The 13833-nt window shown below is 36.1% G+C and overlaps 1 protein-coding gene across 2 annotated transcripts in view; it reads left to right on the top strand.

The window, feature by feature from the left end:
* LOC121981468 overlaps positions 1-13833 on the top strand; it is a 69041-nt gene that overhangs the window by 36835 nt on the left and 18373 nt on the right. The window lies entirely within an intron of this gene.

Raw genomic sequence — 13833 nt, 5'->3', positions numbered from 1 at the left:
AATTTTCTTCAGGTCTCTTAAATTCTCTCTGTTAATACATAATTAATTAGACTGCAGTACGTTGTAATGCACATACAATCTCACAAATACTTTATTTTACATATCTACTTGCAAGAACGTGTAAGCTCAAACTAGTATTTTTGAGTTAATATATAGAGGTTTGGTTGCCAAAGGTACTAAATACAGCGGTTGAATGTGTTTTGGGAAATATTCATCATGTAGCTTCTCTTGAGTTAATTTTTTTGTCTTTGTTATAGAAACATTACACCTTTTTTTTTGTGTCTAAGCTCTGCTTATACAAACTTTGGAGCTCTTCTGAACGTGATTTAATTATAATAAATTAACTATTAGTTTTCTTTTTACATTTTCTTTGTTGATTGATGGTATCCTTTCAGAAATTTTTGGTGAAGTATTATGACAATGTAGTTGCTTGTTTGTGATCTTAGCTCCTAGATTCAACTTATTTTAGATTCCATTAGTTTGATATTTTCTACTGTAGGATAGGCACGCCAATATCACATAATTTATCATATTACTCTTGAAAAGATTAGTTGGGGCGCTACACTATTGTGTTCTGAATCAAGATTGGTTCTTGAATCTGTGTGAAGGAGAACAACCAAGTGAATCTGACTAATATTTTAAATGGTTAATTTCTAAATTTATCACTTAATTTATGTGTTTTTTTCAAAATTCTTTATAAACTTCCAAAGTTGTGAAATCCATTATATGCTTCAGAGTTCAGACACCACTAATGAACTTATCACTTGCTAAAATTTCCTTTATTCAGTGTTATTTGACACAACAGAATGACAACTCAACTAAGTGATCTACATCACATGTCATGTCATTCGCTTCCTTTCTCGTGCCCTCTGCTTTGTCATCCACACGATGTTTTGCGTCTCCACCCTTGTGTCATTATTTGACTACACTCTTTAAGTTGCTATTCTATGCATTTAGTGCCAATGCCCTCCTCTCCTTCCTCTACCTCTTCAATCTTGCCTCTCTATCATTGGTACATTGCCTATAGATTAAAATCGTGTCATGCTGCTCAACACGACCAAAATGTTTTGTTCTAGGTAAAGGACGAAATGTAGCATTGGGTGACACAAGGTTAAACTACAGTCCTGCTCGTGATGGAACAATATTGCCTGTGTCAAGTAGGATCAAATAGTTATGGACTTTTTCTCAATTGGCATGGATGAAAATCAAAATTCATCCAGATTCAACTAATGAAGTGAGGAAGGATGCTGCCAATCATGGGGAAGAGGAAAGAAGAGATTGAGAGGCTATAAATAACTTAAAATTTAAAAGGAAAAAAGCCTATGGAGAAAAATTAAAGAAGCTATGAGTGAAGGCTTTAAGTGGATTAAAATATGGCGACTTCAGCGTGGGTAATGAATTAAGGTAAGAAAAATTGGATTAGAGCGGTTGCCAGCTTGTTGGCTTGTTGAGTTGGTGACAATGAGTCATAAAGAGGGCTACAGTTGCAAACTAGGCTTTTGTGAAATCGCAAATCACAATCCCTATTTGCAATTCGCTAAGGTGTATTATTCGTGCACAACTTTTATATTATAATTTTATATAAATATAATACACATATATGATATGTAATATTGTAGTATATATTTTTATAACAAGTACTATATTAATACTATATATTATACATATTGATTAAAAATACATATGATTAACTAATTAAAATAAAATTTAATTATATAGTTTAATAAATAATGTATCAATTAATTAGTTATTGATTAATTGATGTATGAAGGGGTGAAGAGGTTAATTAGTTAATGTATTAGTTAATTATTAATTAGATAATTCTGTATTTTAAATATTAATGTGTATTAATTAATTAATTTTGTATCAAATGAATATTCTATCAATGTGTTTACTTGTTGTGATTTTATTATTTTAATAATATATTTTTTTTTAATGATTTATTGGTAGCCAAATGTTATCAAATTAACAATCGGATTTAGATTGGAGGCATGCACATCTACTTGAGTATTGGTTCGATTGGTAGTGTTTACACTAATATAATTTAACATGATGGTGGGATCACATGACTAAAGTAACAACTTGTTGGTTTGTTGGTGGATATCTGAATATTTGAAAGTGTCCAAAAGTTCCTCAGGAAATAAGTCATGCAATTAAGGAGGAAAAAAAATGCAACCTGGTGCACAAAGTTCCTGCTAATGCGGATCTCGAAGAAGGATCTATTGTACGCAATACTTTGTATAAGGCTATTTCCGAGACTTGAACTCGTGACCTCTAGATCATACGGCAATAACTTTATGATTGCGCCAAGTCTCCCCTTCATGCAATTAAGGAGGAACTTCATGCCAAAAAAAAAAAATCAAATATGGACAACAATAACATGAAGGGATTGATAAATGAGCATTTGCAAAACTTGTTTATAATTTTAAGGTGGTAGAACTAATATTGCAAATTACTCAAAATTTTAGCATCTATTCATGCCCCTGAACTGAATATAACTATGAGTAAAAATATGTCATGGTTGTGTTTGTGTCACAACTGGTGTTAATCGCAAAGTGACCTCGTGTGGCAAAAGGTGTGGCAAAAGGCGAAGATGATTAACCAGGTCAAGTAACATCGAAATTTGGGCGACTGACCTGAAGTTTTCCACCGACCGCCAGGGTAAATCGGGAAAATGCACATGGAGGCTTATCCTGACAGGCAGTATTCTCAAGTCTGCTACCCATTAAGGAGAAAAATTCTTAATAATACACCACAACCGAGTCTCAAACTCTAGATCTCTGATCTATCACTGAGGGTTTAACCATGACACCCTGTCCCGGGGCAATCGCAAAGTGGCCTATGGCTAATAGAAGTGGTTGTGCAAATGTTTGTGTTCCCTTATCACAAGCTAACATTGGTAATTTTAAACCTTACATAGGACAAAGGTGTAAAAGCAAATACTACTCATGTTGATCAAATAGCCTTCCTAGACTAACAACCAAGCACACTAGGAAGCTACCAAGCACATTAAAATTTTGATGGTGTACACAAAGGAGATGAAATCCATCATTTAAAGTATTGTCAAATTTTTTCACTTTAATCAAATATTACCTAATGTAGTAAACCATATGTATTAGATAGCATGGCATCCAACATTTAAAAGTTTGATCCTGGTATCCAACCCGCAATTCCATATAAAATTATTGGTCTATGTCTGGACAAATTAGTGGAGAGGATTGAGACAGTCTTAAAATGTAATACCGAGGCCTATATGGGTTCATGTTGATACACACTAAATGGACAAGATTAATGCAAATGGGCATAATCAACTTTCTTCTATATTGAAGAGGAATGATATTTCACAAATATATTGATCTGATTGCAGAATGTCATGATATATTTTACCTATATCACATAATGGATAATGTAATTCGAGACAATTGTAGAGCATGTAGTGTAGGTGGTAAAAGTGAATGGTGCCAACTTTAAGCAAGCCAAAAAGCTAATAGAGAAAGAACATCCAACAACATTGTTTTGGACAATATGCATAACACACGATATTCTTTTAATGGTGACAAACATTGGTAAACTTGATATGTTTCAATATGGTGAAGAAGATAATGAAGAGGTAATTGTTGACAAAATTTTCTATAGCCATCTTTATGTTTCATGGTTTAATATAAAAATTTATTGGCAGAGAGATTCTACAAGTGAGAGCAATTAGGTTTGCAATTCATTTAATTCCATTAAAGTTATTGTTCTAAAAAAAAAGGTTGAACTAAAGGTCATATTTATTTTTGAGGATTGAGAAGTCTCTCACTAATCAAGCACTGCTAAGGGTAGAAACCATTGAACATCATTATATTTGCTACATGTGAGATTACATTATAGAGATGTTTATGACAATGAAGTCTTTCTATGTTATTAGGTGCAAGGTCAACATGGACAAGAAGTTGTAAATTGACAGTGTCTACCACTTAGTTCTAAGCAACAAAAGAATACTCGAAGAAGAGAACTAAATGCGACAAGTTATTTATTTAACAATATGGAATTTTTCAATAATAAAAAACTTTAATATTGATTAATAATATATGTTTTTGACTATTTTAGGCAAGTATCTTAATCAACATTAGTATGAATATAGCTTAGCTATAAATGATGAGCTACTAATGGTTTTGAGGAGTGTAATAGAATTAGCTAGTAAGACTAATAATGAGCATCTATTATCTTGAAAGACATGACTCTTGTGGTGATCTTTTTGTGTTTCTTATAGATATAAGTTAGATGTTGTAAAATATAGAATAATTTCTTAATTGTCATTAACTGCTTGTGTAGAATAATAGAAGAGTATTCACTTATGTATGTTATAATTGAGTAGTGATTACAATGTGGAAAATCAGTTCTCAACTTGAAAACAGTTACAGTATCTCTTGCAGATGACATCATCTAGTGGTTATGAAAAAACTTAGTAGTGGTTATGAAAAAATGGGTACACTTTCTCACTTATTCATATTGAAATGCGAAATCATCTCTTTAATCATAGCTTGGAAAAGGTCTCTTATCATAGTTTTGAAAATATGGTCTAGATTTCACCAGAGGAATAGGGAGAATAAGATTCCTATGATGTAAACCCATTTGATATTGCCTTTGTCTAGAATAAGGACGATCCAATAATAGATTTGTGGAGCATTGTTGGGGTTGATCCATTACTTGATGAAGCAGGAAATGCATCACGATCATCTTAATTCCTTACACAATAGACTGAAGAAGTGCAAGTTAGACGAGATGCTAGTGAGGAAGATGATAATGATGCAACTTTTAATCGAGAATTTTGATTTTTAGATCATAGCCTAGACATTCTCAAACATCTCAACTTTAAACACATTCAAAGGTTATAAACAAAGAAAAAGAATGTTTCAAATTTATTCTACAAAACTAGTTAACTAGAGAAATGACAAATTTAAAATTGGTCATAGTCCACTCTATGCAATCAATGCACAACAATTTGATGAAACTAATGAAACATTGTCACTTTTAAATACTACAATTCAGTGAGAAGTTTAAAATGATGATAGTGATGTCTAGAGTAGTGTAACTATTCATGGAAGCAAAAAATATTGGAGATGCACTAGATGGTAGTGAAACATATATTTCCTCAACTCCACAATGTGAACCGTATGCGACCTAGGATGATGAATATGACATTATACCTATTAAGAGTCAATATCAACCAGAATGATATATGGATGACAGACCAAATAAAACTTATGATTATCGATATATGTTGGATGGTCTAGTTGATATTGATTTCTGGTCAAAGTTCATCATACTTTCAACGTTCTTTTCGCTCAAAAACAACTCTTTCTCACCATCTTTAACATGCCCCTTTCTCTCTCTACATTCACAACAGCACCTTTAACACTTTGCTCCTTAAGCTTCTTTGTTCTACAACTTGTAAGGATAAGTTCTAATAAATTTATCTATATAAATCCTTGGAATCTTCCTAGGAAGAAATTTTTTGCTCAAGCCTCTACAAACTAATCAAAACCTTTTTGATAATTCTTTTCTCTAAAATCTCTTCTCTATGAATCTTAACTGATTCATAATCTTCATGATTATCAGAATATTGTTCGAGTATTACTAGTTCAGATATCTTTAGAACTTTAGACTCTCTTCTCAGATTTCACACTTTTGTAGTTGGACAAAAATCAAAAGGGAACTACTTTTTATTGGAATCGTCAAAAGGGCGCCTCACCGCATTTTTGATACCCAAATTACCTCTCCTTATTGGGCCGGTTGGAATGCATGGAAATTGAATCATCACCTACGCACATGTTGTAGTAGTTATAATTCATGGTTGCTACAACATTCTATTGACCAAAAAATGTACACATGTTGTAGTAGCTATGAATTAGTAGTTGATATAACATGATATTGACGAACACCTATGCACATGTTGTAGTAATTATGAATTGCAGCTGCTACACATTGTAGTAGCTATGATTCATAATTGCTAGGAGTTACTAGTATTGACTTAGTATAATAGGACCTCACTTGTGCACATGTTATAGCAGTTATAAATCATAGTGTTACCATGGTTTAAAATACCATTCCATGCCAGGCGAAACTGAAATTTACTACACCGTTCATCATCCGTCATCTGTCGTTCGTCGTCCGTCCTCCGTCGTCCGCCGTCCGTCGCTCGCCGTCGGCAGCCCGCTGTCGACCGCCTGCCGATGCCGCTTAACACTGGCCCGTGTGCCTTCGTGGGGTCGCGGAGGCATGTCGTGATCGTCATGAACCCACAGCGACCTCCACGAGGTCGCAGAGGCTGTCGCAAACCTGCGAAAACCTCTGCGATCCCACAGAGGTCGTCGTGGGTTCACAGTGGCCTCGACGACCCCGCAAAAGTCATCGCGAGATCATAACAGCCTTCATGACCCCATGGAGATCGCCACAGGATTGCAACGCCCACTGCTAGGTTGCAGAGGCTCGCAGAGGTCGTCGCGAAGACCTCCGTGAGGTAGCGGAGGCTCGCGGAGGTTGTTGCGATCCAACAGGGTCGTGAAGGCAGCCACTGTTGGAACCCCAAGGTTATTTTGGTGTGATCAACAAGTTAAGTTAGGTCCTGCATTGTATTTAACCTTGTGTCTAAGTGTGCAGGAGCTTAGGAGCACAGGTACTCGAGCGGAAGACGCGAGAAGGATGATGCGTCCGAGGGACGAGGTGTCGGAAGAGTACGACGGACGAGAAGGAAGTGCGCGGTGGTTCCGAGGTACGAAGCCGGAGCGGAAGATCGCTCGGGGAGCAAGAGAGCGAGAAGGTCGGCACGAGTGCGATCGAGGGACGAAGTCTGCGGATCTAGTGGACGAGAAGGACACGCGGTAATTCCGAGGGACGACCGGAGGAAGCACGCCCGAGAAGACCGGAAGATGGGTTGGGTGAGCCCTATTCCGATGTCGAGATCACCCAAGCAAGCGGAGCGAAAGACCCGGACCGAGGCGAGTGAACCAGAAGAGAGCACGGACCAAAAGTCAACTGGTTGACTTATGGCTCCGGCGCCGAACTATCCGGGCGCCGGAGCTGTCCGGGCGCCGGAACCATCCGGCGCCGGAACCATCCGGCGCCGGAAGGACTTTCACAGGATCGAGCTGACTCGATCCAACCGCTGGGGATAAATTTTATCCCCGGCGCAACCCATCAGCGCCCCCACCAAGGCTATAAATATAGCTTTGGTCCGAAGCTTTCAACAATCACGATCATTCTATTTCCAAACACTTGTATGCTTTAGTTGTAGTTAAGCTTCGTTTCTACGCTTCAACGCTGTAAGAGGCTTCTCCGCTGAAGGAGTTTTTGAGCTTAATCTTCCTTGGATTAACAACCACATCGGTTGTAATCAAGTAAACATCCCGTGCCTCTTTTTTTATGCTTTTAATTTATCTGCTTAATTCATTTTACAAGTGTTAGCTTAATCGCTCGAGGAAGGTTTGTTTTTTTATTTGACAGGATATTTACCAACCCCTCTAGCCGGCCCAACGGTCCTACAAGTGGTATCAGAGCCGAGTACGCCTCAGAAGGACTAACCGCCGTCTGACGCAACAAAAACGATGGCCGGAGCTAGCGACTACCCACCTGCATTCGAGGGGGAGTTTTCCATCTGGAAACAAAACATGGAGGTATACCTTAACTCAGATTCTGGTATTTCTTTAATAATGAAATTTGGTTATGAAGAACCAAAGAACACGAACGGAGAAAGACTCGATCTACGCCTCTAGAACGAAAAGCAATGTGAGGAGTCTATGGCAAATGAGCGGGCAAAATATTATCTTCTGAATGTAATACCAAAGGAAGATTTCAAAAAAGTCGCAGATTATGAAAGCGCAAAAGAACTTTGGGAAAAGTTCTTGCAGCTCTACGAAGAACCTTCAGATGCTGACACCTCAATAGACACCGAGCCACCGACAGAAGAGTCCGAAATCGAGGTAAGTACTACAACAGCCGAAGTACATCCCGAGATCAATGAAAGGGGAGAATCTTCGGAAGAAAGCAACTCGATAGGGGGAGAATCAATTACTGACAAGGTAAGTTAGGTATGGACTCGAACCTCTGATCAATTGAATGATTCAATCGAAGAATTGCCTGAAAATTTTTGCGAATCATCGAAAGAGTGTTTTATATTAGAAAATCAATTGTCAAACTTATCCTGCAAATTTGAAATATTATCGAAAGAGTTCTTCGAATTTCAAAATATCTTAACAAAAGAATTTTGCAAGTTGGAAACTTTGCTAAAAAACTTTTGTGAATCACAAAGAAGTTTTTCGAAAGAATTATGCAACTTAGAAATATTATCGAAAACTTTTTCTGGTCCTAAAAATTTGGAATTACAAATTACTATATTGAAAAAGTTTTATGAATTAGAAATTGATTCATCGAAAAATATTTTCGGATTAAGAAATCTATTATTAATAGATTCCGGCAAATTCTTATTGTTAAAAAATTCTGGCAAATTACAAAATATTCTTTCAAACGAATTTTACACATTGTCGAAAGAATTTTTTATAGCATCGAAAAATTTCATCAAGTTAGAATCAATGCTATTGAAATATTTTTGTGAACTTGAAATTCAAAAAATAATAGAAATTAACATGATACAAATTGTTGTATGTTTAATATTTTTTGCTTTAAATCTGAAAAAGTATGACTTAAGAATTTCTGATAAATTAAAATGGAAATTTAAACCTTCTGATTAAAGCATAAAATATATAAATAAATAAATGCATAGAAAATTTCTTTTTATGTTATTAATTCTCTGAAATTTTCTTGCATAAAGCTTTCTGTTTAGAAACTTCTTAATCTTGATGTCGAATGACTTAGAAATTTGTCTTGACTTAGAAATATTTCCCTGAAAATTATTGAAATATAGTTTCAAAATTTTTTTTAATGTCAACCCTTAGATTTCGTTTGTACCCTATTTTTATTGTGATCAAAGGGGGAGAAGGGAGAGTATAAGTCTAGGGGGAGGTAGAAGAAATTGAAAATTAAAATGTTTGAAATTTAATTTTTTCTATCATGTTGCATGTTATTGCAATAAACTGTTTAATTTCATATATATTGTTGACCCTAGCTTAACTTGGGTTGATCACACCAAAAAGGGGGAGATTGTTGGAACCCCAAGGTTATTTTGGTGTGATCAACAAGTTAAGTTAGGTCCTGCATTGTATTTAACCTTGTGTGCGCAGGAGCTAGGAGCAGTACTCGGCGGAAGACGCAATAGCGAGAAGGATTCAAGATGCGTCCGAGGGACGAGGTGTCATGGAAGAGTACACCGGACGAGAAGGAAGTGCGGTGGTTCCGAGGTACGAAAGCCAAGAGGAAGATTGCTCGGGGAGCAAGAGACGCTAGCGAAGGTCGGCACGAGGTGCGATCGAGGGACTAAGTCTGCGGATGAGTACGCTGGTGGAGAGGGACACGCGGTAATTCCGAGGGACGAGAAGCCGAGGAAGCACGCTCGAGAAGACCGGAAGATGGGTTCGGGTGAGCCCTATTCGGATGTCGAGATCACCCAAGCAAGCGGAGCCGAAGCGAAAGACCGAGGCGAGTGAACCAGAGAAGAGAGCTCGGACCAAAAGTCAACTGGTTGACTTTTGGCCTGGGGGATTGACAGACTCTACGTGATCGAGCCATCCAACTGGGATAAATTTTATCCCTGTAGGGAACCCATCTCGGCGCCACCAAGGCTATAAATATAGCCTTGGTCCGTAAGCTTTTCAACAACCACGATCATTCTATTTCCAAACACTTGTATGCTTTAGTTGTAGTTAAGCTTCTGTTTTCTGTGTCTAAACGCTGTAAGAGGCTTCTCCGCCTGAAGGAGTTTTTGAGCTTAATCTTCCTTGGATTAACAACCACATCGGTTGTAACCAAGTAAACATCTGGTGCCTCGTTTTCTTCTTTTATGCTTTTATTTATCTGCTTAATTCATTTTACAAGTGTTAGCTTAATCGTTCGAGGAAGGGTTGTTTGTTTTTAATTGACAGGTTATTTACCAACCCCTCTAGCCGGCCCAACGGTCCTACAGCCACAAACCTACAACAACCTCCGCGGGGTTGCGGAGGCTGTTGTGAACGTACGACAACCTTGGTCGGTCACGACGGAGATGCCCACCACCCATTGTGGGATGATTAAAATGTTTAAGTTTAACTTAAGTTAATAATTTCAATTAACTCCTAATTATAACAGGATAATCTAAACAGGTTTATATATATATATATAAAATTTATTTTTAATATTTAAATTAAAATGTTATTTTAAATTAATATATTTTATATTTTAAAAATACCGAAACCATATCGGTATGATACGATATCTAAACCGTATCGTTTCGATCATAAACCCAAATTCCGAAACCATGGCTATTACAACATTGCAACAACTATGGTTAATAGCTATTACAACGTGTGCATAGAGGGTCAACATATTGTAGCAACTATGGGCATATGGCTATTACAACATTGCAACAACTATGGTTAATAGCTATTACAGCGTGTGCACAGGTGGTCAACATATTGTAGCAACTATAAGCATAGCTTCTACAAAGAGGGGTAATTTGGCTAACAAAAAATAGATGGGTGTTGTTTTGATGATTAATGAAAAGGGGCACCCTTTTGACGATTCCAATAGAAAGGGGTGCTCTTTTGATTTTTGCCCTTTGTATTTGTCTTGACTTTTCACTTCCATGATATTCTGCTTCAATCAAATTCCATGCTTCCTTTGTTGTTTCATGCATGGTTTAAAGTGTCGTGCCGAAACGGTCGAAACGGGTGAAACGTCTCATTCCGCTTGGCAACCGGCACTGGCACGACCCCAGCACTAGACCCACGACAGGTGCGACGTGTTGCGCGACCCTGTGGTCATAGCAGAGGGGTCGCTCGACCCTGCAACAGTAGCAAAGAGGTCACATAACCCTTCCACTGCCACCGTGGAGGCATTGTGCGACCTTGCGGTCACTACAGAGGGGTCGCACGACTAACGTGGTCGCGTCGAAGGAGTCATGCAGTCCCCGCGGCCATGGCTGGTCGCGCAATCCCACGACAGCAACGAAGTCATGCGGGTTCATGAGTGGTGTTGGATTTTAGATTTTTTTTTAATTAAACTTAGGTTATTTTTTTTAATCAACTCCTAGTTATGGTAGAGATAATCTAAAGAGATTTTATTAAATCCTAATAAAATTATCTAATTAATTTTATATTTCATTTATTTTAATTTAAAGATTATAATAAAATTTTTATTTATTTATTTATCTATTTTCATATCTTTTCCTTTTTTAAAAGATTATTTTTTATCTTGTTTATTTTTAAAAATATTTTAGTTTTTAATTAATATATTTTATATTTAAAAAATACCGAAACTATGTCGACACGACACGATACGGTACCGAAACTGTATCGTTCTGGTCCAGAACCGAAACCTCGGCACGGGTCGAAATTTTAAACCTTGGTTTCATGTGCCATGAATCATGTGAAAATTACCTTATAAACACAATAGAGATTTTTTTATTCTTCGTCTGTTGTTTCCTGATCTAAGCAAGAATTAACTTAGCAAAGGTGCTATTTCTCTATCTACTTCCACCTTATCCCACAAATCCAAATCCCGAATATAAGACTTATGCTGCAAAATTGTGTGGAAAAACATTGAAACATTGAAGCCAGAGTTTAAAATTTCTAACTTTTTTGAAGTTTCACTCTATGACTAAATTTATATAGTTAAGTATCGTAGTATTATATTGTGTCATGACCATATGGTTTGGTTACCTTTTTTTGAAATATATTTTAGATATTGAATTTTGTTATATTTAATTTTTTCATTTCAAAATTAAAATTTATTGCCGACGAGATAAGTTGAATTGAACTTTTGGAGGTCTAATTGAAGACAAGTTGGGTTTGAAGGAAATTTATCATGTAGACACTATGATTTGGTCATGTGAGTTCAAATCAGATCAATTTGGATTTGGTTTGGTCACTTTAGGGTTTAACCAAATTTATTTATGGGATAGTATACTTAATTGTGTTGGTTTAAATTAATAGAATCTTTAAAAAGCTGAGAGTTATATAAATCTTAATCTTTCTCTCCCCATGTGATTTTCTCTCTAACCGCTCACACGATCACTCTCTTTCTTATCTCTCTTCTCCCCCTCTTTGTGCAACCACTACACCCATCTTGCCACCTCCCCTCCTTTGGTAGGCTTCTTTTTCTCTCTCTCACTTTCTCTAGGTTTCCTTTTTCCTCTCCTTGTTACATGACCATTTCCCACCGCTCGAAGTCAAGAGAGACATCATCTTTGATGACTCTCCCTCCTTTTTCTTTTTCCCTAAGCATGTGATTTGCATGTGGTTTTGATGTTTGAGAAAAATTTGAATTAGATAAATAATTGTTGATCTCATATGTGTGTCAAGTGTGTAGGCGCAAGAAGTTTGGCTTATGTTGCAGTTGCAATAATGGAAGCTCGAGTAGGGTGAGGACCAGATATTTAACAAAATGAGGTTCCAATAGGTGAGGAAGATCTGATGCTAAACAACAAGATGAAGTCCTAATAGGTCATGCTAGGCAACAAGATGAAGTTCCAATAGATCAGGAAGACAACTAGATGTTAGGTAACAAGATGAAATCCTAGAGGCACGAAGTCTCTGGGCACAAAAGTAAACTCTACGAGTAAGAAAAGTTTTAGGGTATATGCACATTGGGGGGAAGAATGAGATTAACTTAATCTTAGAAATGATTGCAGTCAAATCATCCATCAAAGTTGTTTTCAATCAAATGTATTGTAGTCAACTAAGGAGTCAACTCATGTCCAAACAAAAACAAAGTGAATCTGCTTCGGTATGCAGTAGACTGAGTCTCCTTGGTGCTCAATCAATTGAATAAATAATTAGAAAACGACGATCAAGACACCTACACTAACGATCTAAACAAAAGGTCGATGGCCAATATCTATCAATACTGATGGCATGGAGCAGTCGACTAATTAGTGACCGTATTATTTTTAGTTCTCAATTTATTAAGCAAGTGCCAATTAGGTGCAATATCTTGCTTATGCAGAAGCATAAGGATTTTTTGGGGAGGCATTTTCACGTTTTTCTCTCTGGAGAAATTAAGTTGCTTTTCTATGTGCAATCATTTTAAGATAGCTTTTAGTTAAATACATTCACTTGATATGAAAAATGAAATGGATCTGACATTCTTTAAATTTTTGAGTGAGAATTGATAAATGTAATACAAACTTTTGATGTTTTAATGAATCTGAATTTTTAATTTCAACAAAGCTACTTGTAAATTTATAACAACACTAACTCAATATTTTTTCACCATAATACATGTAACATTAATTGATTATTTTTAAAGAAACAAAATAATCAATTAAAATTTCTATGTATGGTGATTTTTTATTACAGAATAAAAATGGCTTGTTTTAGTTGAAACAGTTAAATATTAAAGGTTTTGATTCAAAAGAAAAAAATATTTTGTAATCTGTTAAGTCACTGATGTGCTACATTTCCTTAAAAAATTCAAAATAGGTGCGTAGGTTTAGCAATCAATGATTTCCTATATCAATTTTTGATTTGTTTTTGTCCTTTGGTAATCCATCAGTCATTAATGGAATAAATAGGTGCATAGATTTTGCAATTATTGATTGTCTTTCAATTTTGGAATTTATTAATTTGTAATCTTACTCAATTTTTGTCGAGTGAAAAAATGAATTTAGCTATAAGACACAAGTTGTTGATTTTCACTTACTTTTTCTATTTATATTTCTAGGAGTTCTATCTCAGTTATTATTGTTTTGTTTAAGATTGC

Source organism: Zingiber officinale, chromosome 5A (assembly GCF_018446385.1).
Source record: "Zingiber officinale cultivar Zhangliang chromosome 5A, Zo_v1.1, whole genome shotgun sequence".
NCBI classification, from domain to species: Eukaryota; Viridiplantae; Streptophyta; class Magnoliopsida; order Zingiberales; family Zingiberaceae; genus Zingiber; species Zingiber officinale.
Note: the sequence above shows the minus strand (reverse complement) of the source record. Positions and strands in the feature narration are given on the sequence as shown.